Source organism: Myxocyprinus asiaticus, chromosome 36, assembly GCF_019703515.2.
Source record: "Myxocyprinus asiaticus isolate MX2 ecotype Aquarium Trade chromosome 36, UBuf_Myxa_2, whole genome shotgun sequence".
Taxonomy (NCBI): domain Eukaryota; kingdom Metazoa; phylum Chordata; class Actinopteri; order Cypriniformes; family Catostomidae; genus Myxocyprinus; species Myxocyprinus asiaticus.
Genome location: NC_059379.1, coordinates 37108304 through 37124915, shown reverse-complemented (window position 1 = coordinate 37124915; position 16612 = coordinate 37108304). Strand labels below are relative to the sequence as shown.

Below are 16612 nucleotides of genomic sequence, written 5' to 3'. Positions count from 1 at the left end.
CTCCAAAAAAGTTGGGACAGTCGATGGTTTACCACTGTGAAACATCACCATTTCTTTTAATAACACTTATTAAGCATTTAGGCACTGAAGACACAAGTTTGTTAAGTTTAGAATGTGGAATTTTCCACCAATCATCCATTATGTAGGTCTTTAGCTGCACAATTGTATGGGGTCTTCATTGCCGTATGGTGTACTTCATAATGCTCCACACATTCTCAGCTGGAGATGGTCAGGACTGCAGGCAGGCCAGTCTAGCACCCACACTCTCTGCTTACACACCCATGCACTTGAAATCCGGGCAGTATGTGGTTTGAAGTTGTCCTGCTGGAAAATGCAGGGATGTCCCTGGAAAAGACAGTGCTGGATGGCAGTATATGTTGCTCCAAAATTTTTACATAACTGTCTGCATTCATGGTGTTCTCACAGATGTTTGAGTTTCCCATGCCATGGGCACTGACACACCCCTGGCCCATACAGACACTGACTTTTGGACCTGACGCTAATAACAGCTTGGATGGTCCTATTCCTCTTTGGCCCGGATAACACGACGGCTTTGTTTTTCAAAAACATTTTGAAATGTGGACTCTGTTGACCAAAACACACAGTTCACTGTTCTACTTTCCATCTAAGATGAGACTGAGCCCAGAGAAGTCAGCAGCGCTTCTGGACAGTGTTGATGTAGGGCTTCTGCTTTGCATAGTAAAATCTTAACTTGCATCTGTGGATGCAGTGGCGAATGGTGTTGACTAACAAAGGTTTACTAAAGTTATCCCAAGCCCATGTTCATGATATCCATTACAGATGAATGCCGTTTTTTAAGACAGTGACGTCTGAGGGATCAGAGATCAGGCGCATTCAGAAATGGTTTTCGTCTTGCCCTTTATGCACCGAGATTTGACCCCTTGAATCTTTTAACTATATTGTGCACTGTAGAGGGCAAAATGCCCCAAATCCTTCCAATTTGTCTTTGGGGAACATTGTTCTCAAAGTGCTGGATTATTTGCTGAAGCACCTGTTGGCAAATTGACAAGTCTCGAATGATTGCTCTTGAAGGACTAGGCTATTTTTGAAGGCTCCTTATATACTATGACACAATTGCCTCACCTGTTTATCTCCTGTTTCACATGGCCTTGTTATTTCAACTCATCAAATTGTTATTAGTCTTGAATTGCCCCAGTCTCAACTTTTTTGGAGTGTGTTGCAATCATCTGATTTGAAATTATTATACATTTTCAAAAAACAATGAAATTCACAAGGAAAAACATCATATAATGTGTAGTTGTAGTGCTTTCAATATAGCAAAGGGTGAATATAATTTACAAATCACTCCTTTTTGTTTTTATTTGCATTTTTCATACTGTCCCAACTTTTTGGGAATTGGGGTAGTATAATTCCTCAATATAATTATAAATCTCTAAATATAGTTGTAAATCAGAATCTATAGTTATAAATCTGGATATAATTCAGCAGTTGCACAAGTTCCCCACTTGGTCCATGGCACACAAGTGCAGTGGCTTCCTCATGCAACTAAGCTTCTCAAGGGCCACTGAGGAACAAGGGACGTGATGATCCAAGATTCTCAGCCTGATGGACACAACACGTGTTTCCCACCACAGAAGCATGGATTTGACTTCTTATCCTAGAAGCAGCTTGTCTTCCCAACTCGCTCCCATCCAAGACATACAAGGACGCTATCATGTGTGCACAGAGGAAGAGACCACTCATCTGAGGATAGTTGTGGTCTACATGTACCGGCAATGATGACAGGGGGTTACTACTGCTGACTGCTGTAAGGGAACATTGCTGGCACTGTGTGAAAATGGACATCTGTCACTGTTGTCATTAAATGCAGGGTGCATATCTGTAAAGGAGATCAATCTATTCCATGTGCATGTGCAATGATGTCTTTGCAAGACCAGGAAAGGAGTGGACAGGGAGACGGAGCTGCTACTAAGATGAGTCACCAGACTTGAGGCTTGGATTTAAATGCATGTGTCATGAATTAACAATGTCAAATGTTTAAACAGCCCGAAATTCTGAACAGCACTGATGAGGGTAAGGGGACAAATAGTGGTTCTGTGGATGGAAGGAAGACTATGAGGAAAAATAGTGGGTAAGGGGGACACAGGAAGTGATTTTGTGGACAACAGGATGACCGTTTAGAAGAATAGTGGGTAAGGAAGACACGGAAGTGAGTTTGTGGACACAGGAAGACAAGTGGGTTTGTGGACAAATAGGGGCTTTGTGGATGCTGTTTACATTACTAAATGCCCCGTGTGTAGTATGTGGCTTGTGGGCACGCCCCGAAGTGACCATGACAAATCGAGAGTTCCCCTAGAGATGTCCATATGGTGAGGTAAGGAGGAAAATGAAACTTACCCCGAAGTAATGGCAAAGTGACAGATGGCTACCAAGTTAGTGGGCAAGTGGGAGTCCACAGAAGGGGTATGATCCGTCGCCCCTAATATGGGTCCAATGGCAATTTAAATGAATAGAGCTTTCTCCCGCGAACCACCTAGGTTCCCTTACCCACTAAATACCACTTTGGCATGCCTTTACCCCCAGTGTGTCCCCCGATGCCATACATCGCCCTAATTTGTGCCGGGCAGTGCCCAGGCGTCCCACATGCCCCCTATAAGTGTGTTTTTAGGCGTTCCTGACACAATTTATTTTTAAATTTTTTCAATCCATTTCCTCATGGGGCAGACGGTGGGTGCCTGCTGTGCCTGCACAGAGTCCTTTAATGGTGTTATCTAACGTTCAACCAAAACTTCACCGAAATCGTTAGCCCTCTCGGTATGTCTTCGAGAGTTCCCTCGAATGTCCCCTTACCCTCCAATCATTGGACCCAAGATGGCGCCAAGTATGGCTGCTGCGTTGCGAGCTCCGACACAACATAGCAATGTTTTGTTTGTTTTGTTCACAATTCTTATGTTTTTTGTCTTGGATGTTGTCTGCCTTATTGTCTATGACAGACAAACACTTTTGGACATTGGTTCAGCGATCTCACACCGAAAACCGGACTTCACATTCCTCAATGCCGATCCGCTGTTTACAAACACGCAAGCAGAGCCCTTTGTCTGGGCAGCACGGCCGCGGAAACGCAGGAGGAAATGGGGAAACAGAGCCGGTGTTCTCATCAGAGTAAGACGCCGCGCAAATCGACCCCCGCTACCCACTATTCTACTGGCAAATGTTCAGTCTCTGGATAACAAGCTCTGTGAGCTGAAAGCGCGGATCTCTTTCCAACAAGAGACAAGGGACTGCTGCATTATCTGCCTAACAGAAACTTGGATGTCTGCGGAGATTCCAGACTCAGCCATTGAACCCGCAGGGCACCGAGCGGACAGAGCGAAAGACCTCTCAGGTAAAACTAGAGGAGGTGGTGTATGTTTTATGATCAACAAATCCTGGTGTGATCAGAGGAATGTACATTCCATCAAGTCTTTCTGTTCTCCTTATCTAGAATTTCTTATGCTTCTGTGTCGACCATTCTGGCTACCGAGGGAATTCACAGCGGTCATTATCACTGCTGTGTACATCCCCCCACAAGCCGACACAGACCGGGCACTCAAGGAACTGTATGGGATTATAAGTGAGCAGGAAACCGTGCACCCTGAGGCCGCGTTCATTGTGACCGGGGACTTTAATAAAGCCAGTTTAAAATCAGTCGCACCAAAATATCACCAGCACATTAGTTTTAACACACGAGGGGACCGGGTTTTGGACCATTGCTACTCTCTGTTCCGGGATGGCTACAAATCCCTCCCCTGCCCACCATTTGGCAAATCGGACCACTCTTCCATTCTGCTTCTGCCCGCTTACAGGCAGAAATTGAAACAGGAAACACCCACCCTCAGAACGATCCAGTGCTGGTCGGACCAATCAGACTCTATGCTACAAGACTGTTTTGATCACACGGACTGGGAGATGTTCCGGTCCGCCTCTGATGACGACATCGAGCTTTACGCTGATAGCGTAATGTGTTTCATCAGAAAGTGCGTAGAGGAAGTGATTCCGACCAGAACTGTATGAATCTATCTGAATCAGAAGCCATGGATCAATAGCGATGTTTGCGCGGCACTTAATGTGCGGACCTCCGCTTTTAATTCCGGGAACGTGGAGGAGCATAAACAAGCCAGTTATGCCCTCTGAAAAACTATCAAAACAGCAAAACGCCAGTACAGGAGCAAGATTGAAGGACAGTTTAACACCACCAACTCTAGAAGCATGTGGCAGGGAATTAACATCATCACGGACTTTAAAGGGAATAAAAACTCTGCCATGAACACCGCTGCCTCTCTACCGGATGAGCTAAATACTTTTTATGCTCGTTTAGAGGGAAATAACACCACCCTCGCAGAGACAGCTCTCGCGGCTGAAGCTACAGAGGTTAGTTCACTTTCCGTCTCTGTAGCGGATGTAACCCGATCCTTCCGATGGGTGAATATCCGCAAAGCCGCGGGCCCAGATGGCATTCCGGGCCGCGTCATCAGAGCGTGCGCGAACCAGCTGGCTGGTGTTTTTACGGACATTTTCAAACTTTCCCTCTCTTTGTCTGTAGTCCCCACATGCTTTAAAACATCCACCATTGTGCCTGTACCAAAACAATCAAAAATAACTTGTTTAAATGACTGGTGTCCTGTTGCTCTGACCCCCATCATCAGCAAATGTTTTGAGAAACTAATCAGAGATTACATCTGCTCTGTATTGCCACTCAATCTTGACCCGCTGCAGTTTGCTTACCGCAACAACCGCTCCACTGATGATGCCATTGCATCTACAATACACACTGCTCTCTCCCACCTGGAAAAAAAGAACACTTATGTGAGAATGCTGTTTGTAGACTACAGCTCAGCATTCAACACCATAGTGCCCTCCAAGCTAGATGAGAAACTCCGGGCTCTGGGCTTAAACAGCTCGCTGTGCAGCTGGATCCTGGACTTCCTGTCAAGCAGACGCCAGGTGGTTAGAATAGGCAGCAACATCTTCTCATCACTAACCCTCAACACTGGAGCCCCGCAGGGCTGTGTTCTCAGCCCACTACTGTATTCTTTGTACACACATGACTGTGTGGCAACACATAGCTCCAATGCCATCATTAAGTTTGCTGATGACACGACGGTGGTAGGTCTGATCACTGACAATGATGAAACAGCCTACAGAGAGGAGGTGCACACTCTGACACACTGGTGTCAGGAGCACAACCTCTCCCTCAACATCAATAAGACAAAGGAGCTTGTGGTGGACTTCAGAAGAAAAGACATAGAACACAGTCCCATCACCATCAATGGAGCACCAGTGGAGAGAGTCAGCAGCTTCAAGTTCCTGGGTGTCCACATCACTGAGGAACTCACATGGTCCGTCCACACTGAAGTCGTTGTGAAGAAGGCTCATCAGCGCCTCTTCTTCCTGAGATGGCTGAGGAAGTTTGGAATGAACCGCCACATCCTCACACGGTTCTACACCTGCACTGTGGAGAGCATCCTGACTGGCTGTATCTCCGCCTGGTACGGCAATAGCACCGCCCACAACTGCAAAGCACTGCAAAGGGTGGTGCGAACTGCCAGACACATCATCGGAGGTGAGCTTCCCTCCCTCCAGGAAATATATACAAGGCGGTGTGTGAAAAAAGCTCGGAGGATCATCAGAGACTCCAGCCACCCGAGCCATGGGCTGTTCTCACTGCTACCATCAGGTAGGCGGTATCGCAGCATCAGGACCCACACCAGCCGACTCCATGATAGCTTCTTACCCCAAGCAATCAGACTTCTGAACTCTTGATCTCCCACGATCAAAATACATCAGCACTGCACTTTGTTACCCTTACTCTTATATCTCACACTTGACTGTCATAAATTATATTATTATTATTATATTATGTTCTCTCTTAACAACTGACTATTAACCGACAGCCTGAATGTCAATACAGTACAATACTGTACATTCTATATATATATATATATATATATATATATATATATATATATATATATATATACTTTTTTTATATATATATTTATTTTTAATCTTTATTGAATAATGTGTATCTATATAGTAAAAAAAAAACAGCGTATTGTATACTGTACAGTGTATGTTATTATTTGTATATTGTTGAGTGTAATTATGTGTATAACAGATGTTTAAATTGATGTTATTGTAAATTGGTATATGTCTCATCACTGTCACGACTGCTATGTTGATCGGAACTGCACCCAAGAATTTCACACACCATTGCACTTGTGTATATGGCTGTGTGACAATAAAGTGATTTGATTTGATTTGATTTGATTTGAGGGACCCACAAGGGGTAACTCTGTGAAATGTGTGGTCTCTGGGACCTCTGGGCACGCAACCAGCACGCATTCCATGAGCAATTTATTTGATTAATTTCTATAGGTGTTTCATGGACACCCCTCAGAAAGCTCCAAATGACTCCAATTTGAAATCTATAGCTTCTCAGGAGGCCCTTAGACAGTGTGAAAATGTTAAAGTCTGAATTAATTCGTTAAGAGCTTAATTAGCTGACTTGTGAACCTAAAATGACAGTTATTTTTCCAGAATATTTTCTTGATTTTTTTTAAGTATTTCCCAATTGGTGAGAGACACCAATTTTTAATATGTTGTTTATGAGGGCCCAGCGATGACGTTTTTGAAGACCCAGGTCTTAGCATCAAATTTAAGGTACAGGCACAATGGTGGGTGTTTTAAAGCATGTGGGGACTACAGACAAAGAGAGGGAAAGGTTGAAAATGTCCGTAAAAACACCAGCCAGCTGGTTCGCGCACGCTCTGATGACGCGGCCCGGAATGCCGTCTGGACCCGCAGCTTTATGGATATTCAACCATCGGAAGGATCGGGTTACATCCGCTACAGAGACGGAGAGTGAACTAACCTCTGTAGGTTCGGCCGCGAGAGCTCTCTCTGCGAGGGCTGTGTTATTTCCCTCGAACCGTGCATAAAAAGTATTTAGCTCATCCAGGAGAGAGGCAGCAGTGTTCACGGCAGAGTTTTTATTCCCTTTAAAGTCTGTGATGATATTAATTCCCTGCCACATGCTTCTAGAGTTGGTGGTGTTAAACTGTCCTTCAATCTTGTTCCTGTACTGCCGTTTTGCTGCTCTGATAGTTTTTCGCAGGGCATAACTGGCTTGTTTATGCTCCTCCGCATTCCCGGAATTAAAAGCGGAGGTCCGCGCATTAAGTGCCACGCAAACATCGCTATTAATCCAAGGTTTCTGGTTTGGGTAGATCCGTATTGTTTTGGATGGAACAACATCCTCTACGCACTTTCTGATGAAACATGTTACGCTATCAGCATACCCCTTGATGTCGTCATCAGAGGCAGACCGGAACATCTCCCAGTCTGTGTGATCAAAACAGTCTTGTAGCATAGAGTCTGATTGGTCCGACCAACACTGGATCGTTCTGAGGGTGGGTGCTTCCTGTTTCAGTTTCTGCCTGTAAGCGGGCAGAAGCAGAATGGAAGAGTGGTCAGATTTTCCAAATGGTGGGCGGGGGAGGGATTTGTAGCCATCCCAGAAGGGAGAGTAGCAATGGTCCAAAACCCAGTCCCCTTGTGTGTTAAAACTGATGTGTTGGAGGTATTTTGGTGCAATTGATTTAAAGTTGGCTTTGTTAAAGTCCCCGGTCAGAATGAATGTGGCCTCAGTTCTATTAAGGAATATAACACAAGACACCATTATGAGACAAAACACCACAACAAATACAAGCATGAGGACAGACAGCAGAAACAGAGGAGTTAGAAAGGACTCTGGTGTCACAGCAGACTATGTTCACAAAAGCAAAATCACAAAGTGAGGCTGCCGTGAAAGCTAGTTTTGCTGTGGCCAAAGAAATAGCTAAGTCAGCCCAGCCTTTTACCGAGGTAAAGTTTGTAAAGCGGTGCATGATTAAAGTGTGTCATGTGTCCAGACAAAAAGCAAGCGTTTTCAAATATAAGCTTAAGCAGAAATACTGTTGCTGATCGTGTATGTGAGCTTGCCATCGAATTACAAGAACAGTTGATGGAAAAGGGAAAAGACTTCATTGCATATTCCCTTGCTGTGGATGAGAGCGCTGATGTGACTGATACTGCACAGCTGTCAATCTTCATCCGTGGAGTGGACTCCAGTTTATGCTTTACAGAGGAACTTTTGGGAATTACATCAATGCATGGCCCAACCATGGGAAAAGACATATTTGAGGAAGTATGTAAATATGTTAATGAAATGAAACTGCCCTGGGACAAACTGACGGGATTGACGACAGATGGAGCGCCTACGATGTGCGGTAACAAGAACGGATTAGTGGGGAGGATGCGGGAGAAGATGCAGCAGGAGAAATGTGCAGGTGAGCTGACAGTTTATCACTGCATCATACACCAGGAAATGCTGTGTGGTAAAGCTCTCAAAATGGAACATGTAATAAGCACCGTAACACTTACGGTTAACTTTATAAGAGCTAAAGGTTTAAATCAACGCCAATTTCAGTCTTTCCTTGAGGAGGTAGATTCTGAACATGGCACTGTGCCCTATTACACAGAGGTGTGATGGCTAAGTCGAGGGAAAGTGCTTAATAGATTTTTTGAGTTGCAAGAGGAAATCTGCCAGTTTTTGGAAAGCAAAGGGAAAGACACCACAGAGCTCCGGGACGAAAAGTGGCGAAGTGAGCTGGCCTTTTTGTGTGACATAACGAAACATCTCACTGCACTAAACCTCCAGCTTCAGGGATGGGGATGTGTGATCACAGACATGTATGATGCAGTGAGAGCTTTCCAAGCCAAGCTGTGCCTGTGGGAGACTCAGATGCAGCAAGGAAACTTTGGTCACTTTCCATGTTGCCAGACACTGACAAACCATGTCTCTACCGCTGTGTTTCTGACTGCGCAATTTGCTGATAAACTGGGTGCACTTGGCACAGAGTTCACTTGCCGATTTGCTGACTTTGCAGTTCAGAAATTTAAATTTGAACTGCTCAGCAATCCGTTTGCAGTTGACATGGAAAGAGCACCTGTGAACCTCCAAATGGAGCTGATAGACCTCCAGTGTAGTGACACACTCAAGGCAAAGTTTGACACTGTGGGCACTGCACAGTTTCCAGGCTTCATCCCTGAAACGATGCCTCAACTCCGCCTACATGCTGCTCAAATGCTCTACATGTTTGGAAGCACATACCTGTGTGAGCAGCTTTTCTCTGTGATGAAGATGAACAAAGCCCCACAAAGGAGTTGTCTCACTAATGCACACTTTCACTCCATCTTGAGGGTTTCCACAGCACAGAACCTAACCCCAAACATTGATGAACTGGCAGCCAAGAAAAGGTGCCAAACATCTGGCTTTAGCACATATTCATAAAAGAAGAATGTAGCCTACCTAAATATGTTTTCCTTTTGCACTTTATCCATGTGGCAGCGGGGGCGTGGTCAAGCATCTCTCCGAAGAGAGAAAGCGGTAAGGGCGCTTACACCTGAGCTAAATTATGTCTAAAACCTGTCTCTAATTTCAGTGAGCACGGGGAGAGCGGCATAAAGAGAGCGACACAACACTCAGTCGAGAGAGAGACTGGATATGACAGAGCCGAGCCAGAGCAACGATTCCCTAATAGTGAGAGTTTATTTGTAGAAACAGTGTGTGTTAGGGTTTAGACAGCGTATAAGGGTAAACTGTAAAGTGGTGTCGAGGACCGAATCCTCAGGCCGCATTCAGCTTACGCCGCTGCCTATTTAGATGACATCATCATTTATAGCAATGATTGGCAGTGGCATATGCAACATCTGAGGGCGGTTCTGAGATCACTGTGCCGAGTGGGACTCACAGCGAACCCGAAGAAGTGCGCGATTGGACGGGTGGAGGTACGGTATCTGGGGTTCCACTTGGGCCACGGGCAGGTGCGTCCCCAAATTGACAAGACAGCGGCGATTGCAACCTGCCCGAGACCCAAGACCAAAAAGGGGGTGAGACAGTTCCTGGGGCTGGCTGGCTATTATAGAAGGTTTGTGCCTAATTATTCGGACGTCACCAGCCCGCTGACTGATCTCACTAAAAAGGGAGCTCCAGATCCGGTCCAGTGGACGGAGCAGTGTCAACGGGCGTTCATGCAAGTTAAAGCCGCACTTTGCGGGGGGCCGCTGTTACATTCACCTGACTTCTCTCTCCCTTTTGTTTTACAGACAGATGCTTCAGACAGGGGGCTGGGGGCCGTACTCTCACAGGTGGTGGAGGGGGAGGAGCACCCGGTGCTGTACATTAGCCGTAAGCTCTCGTTAAGGGAAACTAAGTACAGCACCGTGGAAAAGGAGTGTCTCGCCATCAAGTGGGCGGTCCTCACTCTCCGATACTACCTGCTGGGGTGGGCCTTCACCCTCTGCTCGGATCACGCCCCACTCCAGTGGCTCCACCGCATGAAAGATACTAACGCCCGGATCACCCGTTGGTATCTGGCTCTTCAGCCGTTTAAGTTCAAGGTGGTCCACAGACCGGGGGCGCAGATGGCTGTCGCCGACTTCCTTTCCAGGAATGGGGGGGAGTGGTAGGCAGGCCGGATGTCGCCCCAGCCTGAGTCGGGCGGTGGGGATATGTGGCAGCGGGGGCGTGGTCAAGCATCTCTCCGAAGAAAGCGGTAAGGGCGCTTACACCTGAGCTAATTTATGTCTAACACCTGTCTCTAATTTCAGTGAGCATGGGGAGAGCGGCATAAAGAGAGCTACACAACACTCAGTCGAGAGAGAGACTGGATATGACAGAGCCGAGCCAGAGCAACGATTCCCTAATAGTGAGAGTTTATTTGTAGAAACAGTGTGTGTTAGGGTTTAGACAGCGTATAAGGGTAAACTGTAAAGTGGTATCGAGGAAGGGGGAAACAAAGCCTCACCTAAAGAAGGAAAACTGCTTCTTGCGTCATCTTTTACAATCCAATATCCTGTTTATCCTGTTTAATAAATGTTGACCCTGTTTGGCCCTCGACATAGTCCCAGTTTTTAATTTTGGCCCTCTCTGTGATTGAGTTTGACACCCCTGCTGTAGTAGAACCATTATTAAGTGCAATATATGTAATCCCCCAAATTGGGTGAAGGAAACGCCAAATCGAGGCTGACAGAAGTGCTAGATCATGGTAAACTGCATTGGAACAACTTTCAGAAGCAGCCTCGCTCGAGGGCCTGCTCTGAGTGGAAAGTTTGGATGAAGGACCTTGATGCGGCTATAGGGGGCTGTACTATTTATATTTGCATCTAATCAGCCAGTTTATGGGGGCAGACTTATGTAAGGGCCCGATCTGGGTGGAAGGTTTAGAATAAAGGACCTGTCTTCAGCCGTAGGGAGTTGTACCATAGGTATATGGTAGACGGGGAAATACAGTGCTTTGAGAAGAACAGGAGGAGATGGTGACCGACTGCTAGCTGCAGCTGCTGAGAAGCAATGACAAAGGGCTTCAGCGGAAGCATGGTTAAACACTGCTGCGGCTGTAGAGTAAGTTCTGCAGGAGCAGAGTTTAGAGTACTGTTGCCGCATTGGATTGAGTATTTGGGGGCATGGTAAAGGGGCTCCTGTGGGAGCACTGTGGTTTTTCCATTGCTGTAGATGCACATCTATAAATTTATGGAACTTAAGAATTGAAAGTGCCTGTGGAGAAAATATTAATAATTGTGTACACACATTTGGCATGGGTGGGGCACTGTTGCGGCAGTGTCAGGAGGGGCACTGTTGCTGTGGTATCGAGTAGGGCATAGATGACTTTATTAGATTTATCAACACCTGTAAGGGAAGCAAAGATTAGTTTGTACTTACCTGTAGGGGGAGCAAATGGTTAGTTAGGAATACGTAAATGTATTACCTTTATATACGTCTGTAAGGGAAGCAAAAGGTTAGTTATGGAAAACGTCAATTACATTTATATGCCGCTTTGAGGGAAGCAAAAGGTTAGTTAAGAATACAACTTTATTACATTTGTCATGGCAGGGCACTGCTGCGGCAGTGTCAGGAGGGGCACTGTTGCTGTGGTATCAAGTAGGGCACAAATGACTTTATTAGATTTATCAACACCTGTAAGGGAAGCAAAGGTTAGTTTGTACTTACATGTGGGGGAGCAAATGGTTAGTTAGGAATACATAAATGTATTACCTTTATATACTTCTGTAAAGGAAGCCTCCCTGATGGAGGGAACGAGACATTGTTGGTTCGATCTTGAGAGCCCCAATCACCTTTGCTTAAAATAAAAAAGGCCAATGAAAATTGGCGAGTGGAATTTGCATGCCACTCTCTGCCCCGGACATACAGGTATAAAAGGAGATGGCATGCATCACTCATTCAGATTTATGCTGAGGAGCCGATAGAAAGTCCTGACCATGTCAGCGGCTGGTTCAGCGCCGCGGTAGGAGGGACACAATGTCTCGTTCCCTCCATCAGGGAAAGAGGTTACATCAGTAACCAAGATGTTCCCTGTCTGTCACTCACTCGAAGTTGTGTCGATGTAGTGACACTAGGGGTTCCTATAGGAAACTCTGCAGGCACTGAACCGTGTCACGAGGTTCGGAAGAGTGGACACGGTCAAGCTGTTGCGTGCCTTGCAGCATGCGCTCAACCACGTCGTGACCTTCCAGCGAGTTAGGTAAGGCGTCTCCCTAGTCCTGTTAAGGGGGGTGGAGGTACTTACCCAAGGAGGCTACAGGCGGTGTCTTAACTGATTGCTGTTAAGCAATGTCCCGCTGAGCACTTTTCTAGAATAGTGCTGGAAAGTGCTCTTCCCTCTCCAGGAAGGAGAGCACTACGGAGACCACATTCTGCCAAAGGGAGTTAGCATGTGGAGAATACCTCACATGGACTTGCCAACAGGGAAGTTCACATATGAAAGGATACCACAGGAGGATCCTATCTATAGAGAGGGTACGCATCACAGTGGCCGAGGCAGAGAAAGCTCTGACAAGGGGAAACACAGGATTCACCTAAGGGGAACCGAACAGTGGAAGCTCATCATATGGGATTACCAAGGGGGAATCACCACGCATAGAGCACTGAGCCCAAGCATACGGGCTCACCTGAAAAGGGGAATACCATGAGTACTGGGCCTGGTGAAGTCACTCCTCCACTGAGTTCATCATCTGAACAGTGCTAAAGAATTAAACCACCGGAACAGGGGACTGTTGTGGACAAAAAGTGCAAATTATCACCTTTGAAAAAGGGGAAAGGTGCAATGCAAGTGGTACACCCAACCGGCCGCCCAGTCTACCTGCTGTTTACCGCATAACGCTCAGGTCGAAACCGGGTCTATGCGTAGGTTAAAAAACCTTGCAAAGGTATTGGGTGTAGCTCAACCCACAGCTCTGCATATGTCTCCAAGAGAGGCCCCCCTTGCCAGTGCCCAGGAGGACGCAACACCTCTATTGGAGTGCGCCCAGACTCCCGAGGAAAATGGCATCCACAATCCAATGGGCTAATCTCGGCTTGGAGACAGCTTTCCCCTTCTGCTGTCCTCCAAAACAGACAAAGAGCTGCTCTGAGCATCTAAAGCTCTGCGTGCAGTCCAGATAGATGCGCAGAGCGTGAACTGGACACAGCAACGACAAGGCTGGGTCTTCCTCCTCTGAAGGGAGCACTTGCAGGTTCACCACCTGGTCCCGAAAAGGAGTGGTGGGAACTTTGGGCATGTAACCGGGCCGGGGTCTCAAGATCACGTGAGGGTGTGCCGGCCTGAACTCCAGGCATTCACTGGTAACAGAGAGCACCACCCTCTTGATGGAAGTGAGTGCCACCAGGAAGGCCATCTTCAGGGACAGAGTGCTGAGCTCAGCCTGCTCCAGGGGCACAAAGGGGGCTCTCTTTAGGACAGATAGGACCACAGAGAGATCCCAAGAGGGGATCAGGCGCGGACTAGGAGGATTCAACCTCATCATGCCTTTGAGAAACATGTTGATCAGGTCACACTGTCGTGAGGGTCTCCCATCCAGTGTGTTGTGGTGAGCTGCTATAGCAGCTACATACACTTTCAGGGTAGATAACTGAGAATGCGAATGACCTTCTCCCTCAGCGGGGCCAGGGCAGCCTCTGCGATGTTGGTAAAGACGTGAGGAGACAGGGACAGACTGAAGGGGAGGACCTTGTACTGGTATGCTCGTCCCTTGAAGGCAAACCGAAGAAAGGGTCTGTGTTGAGGAAGGATCGATATGTGAAAGTACGTGTCCTTCAGGTCGATGGCCACGAACCAATCCTGATGTCGTACTGATGCCAGGATGTGCTTCTGCATTAACATCTTGAACGGAAGCCTGTGTAAGGCCTTGTTCAGAGCACACAGGTCCAAGATTGGGTGCAACCCTCCCCCTTTCTTGGGCATGATAAAATAAGGGCTGTAGAAGCCCTTGCCAACTCGGCCTTGGAAGGGAGCCTTGGTCGGTCGCGCCAGGTGGCTGCACCCTGTGGGCAGAAATGCACAGCTACGGTGCGCTCTACCTGGGGGAGCTCGACATATCCCTTAGCCGTTCTGCCGTCAAGGGTAGTCAGAGTGGACGAGCCCGCGAAGCGTGTACGGGCAGTAAAACGTGCCTTCCACGACTTCGTTAGCTCCTCGTGCACTTCTGGGAAGAAAGGCAAGTGAGTCGCGTTCCAAGCCCAGGAACCAATCATCCAGCCACGAACGCTCAGGGCAGTGTGGAGGGTTCCACTTCAGCCCGATGTTCACAGCCACCTGGGCAAGCACGGCTGCCATCTCAGCGTCCGCCTCATCCTGTGCTCTACTACCCGTGGGCGGGAACTCAGAAGATTGATCCACTTCTAATAGCAGAAGCCCACCTTCCAATGCTGCGACCGAAAGCTCATCCTCATTGTGAGCCACGAACGACACATTAAATCTGCCCTGAGGCGGACTGCCTATAACGCTCCCATGTCCACATCCAGATCGCCCGCGGTGCTTGCCGACCCGGCCGGCTGAGTGTCAGCCAAGGGCGGACCAGTTTGGAGAGCAGCCGCGGTGGATCCTTGCTTCATAAAGAAGGAAGTGAGCCACGACCGCAACGTTCTGATGGGCATGTTCTCGCATTGAGAACATGTCCCTTCCACGAAAGTTACCGCTGCGTGCTGGGACCCCAATCACTCAAGGCAGATTTCATGGCTGTCCGGAGGGGAGAGATAATGGCCACATCCAGAAGCACAAACGCGGAAGGACATCTTTAAAAAGATGCCAAGCATTTGCACGAGCTCTTTTAGAAGGAAATATACTCTTTTGAATATACTCTTTTAGCACCCGGGGTCTCAGCCGCCGAAGCGCCCAGGGGAAACACAACACTCGACCGTGCGAGGGTGTTCGCTGATATGTGCCGTAAAATCCAGCAGCGTAACCAAAATGTGAGAGGACAAACACAAGCATGCATTCGGCTCCGAAGAAAAAATCTGAATGAGTGGTGCAAGCCATCTCCTTTTATACCCGTATGTCCAGGGCGGACAGTGGCATGCAAATTCCACTCTCCAGTTCTCAATGGCCTTTCTATTTTAAGCAAAGGTGATTGGGGCTCTCAAGATCGAACCCCTAGTGTCACTACATCAACACAACATCGAGTGAGTGACAGACAGGGAACAACTTTATTACGTTTGTCATGGCAGGACATTGCTGTGGCAGTATCAAAATGCAAACGGTGCTGCTGTGGCATAATCGAGAGCATGCGGGTAATGCTACAGCAGTATCGAGCGTGGGCGGGCGCTGTGGCACATTATCTGATGGGGCACTGCGGCTGCAGTATCAAATAGGGCACACATGGTTTTATTACATTTAGGCACACCTTATTGTGTGTCGGGCTCATTTCAACCATAAGCAAAGGAAATGCCAATGCGAAGGTTAACGGGAAAAGCTAAAAGTCTTTTAAGATTACTGCATTCTGCAATCGAACGGGAGAACCTGTGGCCCAAATTGCATAGGTTCACACTGTGTCCGAACGAAAGTGCCCACACTGCATTCGAATGGTAGGTGGCGCCGAGGACAGAAATTTTGCAGGGTTGTGTTTTGTGATGTGTATATATATATATATATATATATTTAGGAGCTACACCCCCAGACTTTGGAAAACAAGCCCATAAATGCAGTACTTGGACAGTAAATTTGCACCGTTTGCAGGAATGACGGCGCAGTTGTGGCACCTGTACCGCATGTTTTTGCGCTACTTTGCAGAGTCAGGGAGCTGGCGCATGGCCCAAAATACGCCACAGTTGGCACTTGGACAGCCCATTGTGCTGCTTAGGGATGTTTTGAGCCAATGGTAGGAGCACTGCTGTTGTGCTTTCTAGCAGCTTAAATGTTTGCCGTCTTTGGCTCCTTGGAAGTTAACGGTGAAGTCTTGGAGTGACACCTAGATAGCAAAAGCAAGAGAAAAACCTGTGAACAATCCTGCTGAAGGGATTTTAGATGGGCTCCCGTAGAGACATGCTGGAAGTAATATTGGTGAAATCCTTGCGGATGGCGCAATTTCAGGCGTTTCTGTAGAAACGACAAAATATTCATATTTAGGTGAAACTTATACACATTTCACAACCCTAAGAAATCTGAGAAAAGTTGGATCCATGGCCACTGGAGTGTGGGCTGCACTTGCACCAGCAGAGGGGTAACCTCAAGCTGCTAATGCTTATTTGAGGGGA

The 16612-nt window shown here is 47.3% G+C and overlaps 1 pseudogene; it reads left to right on the top strand.

Annotated features, from left to right (window-relative positions):
* The first annotated feature begins 2853 nt into the window (after positions 1-2853).
* LOC127427219 (general transcription factor II-I repeat domain-containing protein 2-like) lies at positions 2854-9355 on the top strand (annotated as a pseudogene).
* Positions 9356-16612: the final 7257 nt, after the last annotated feature.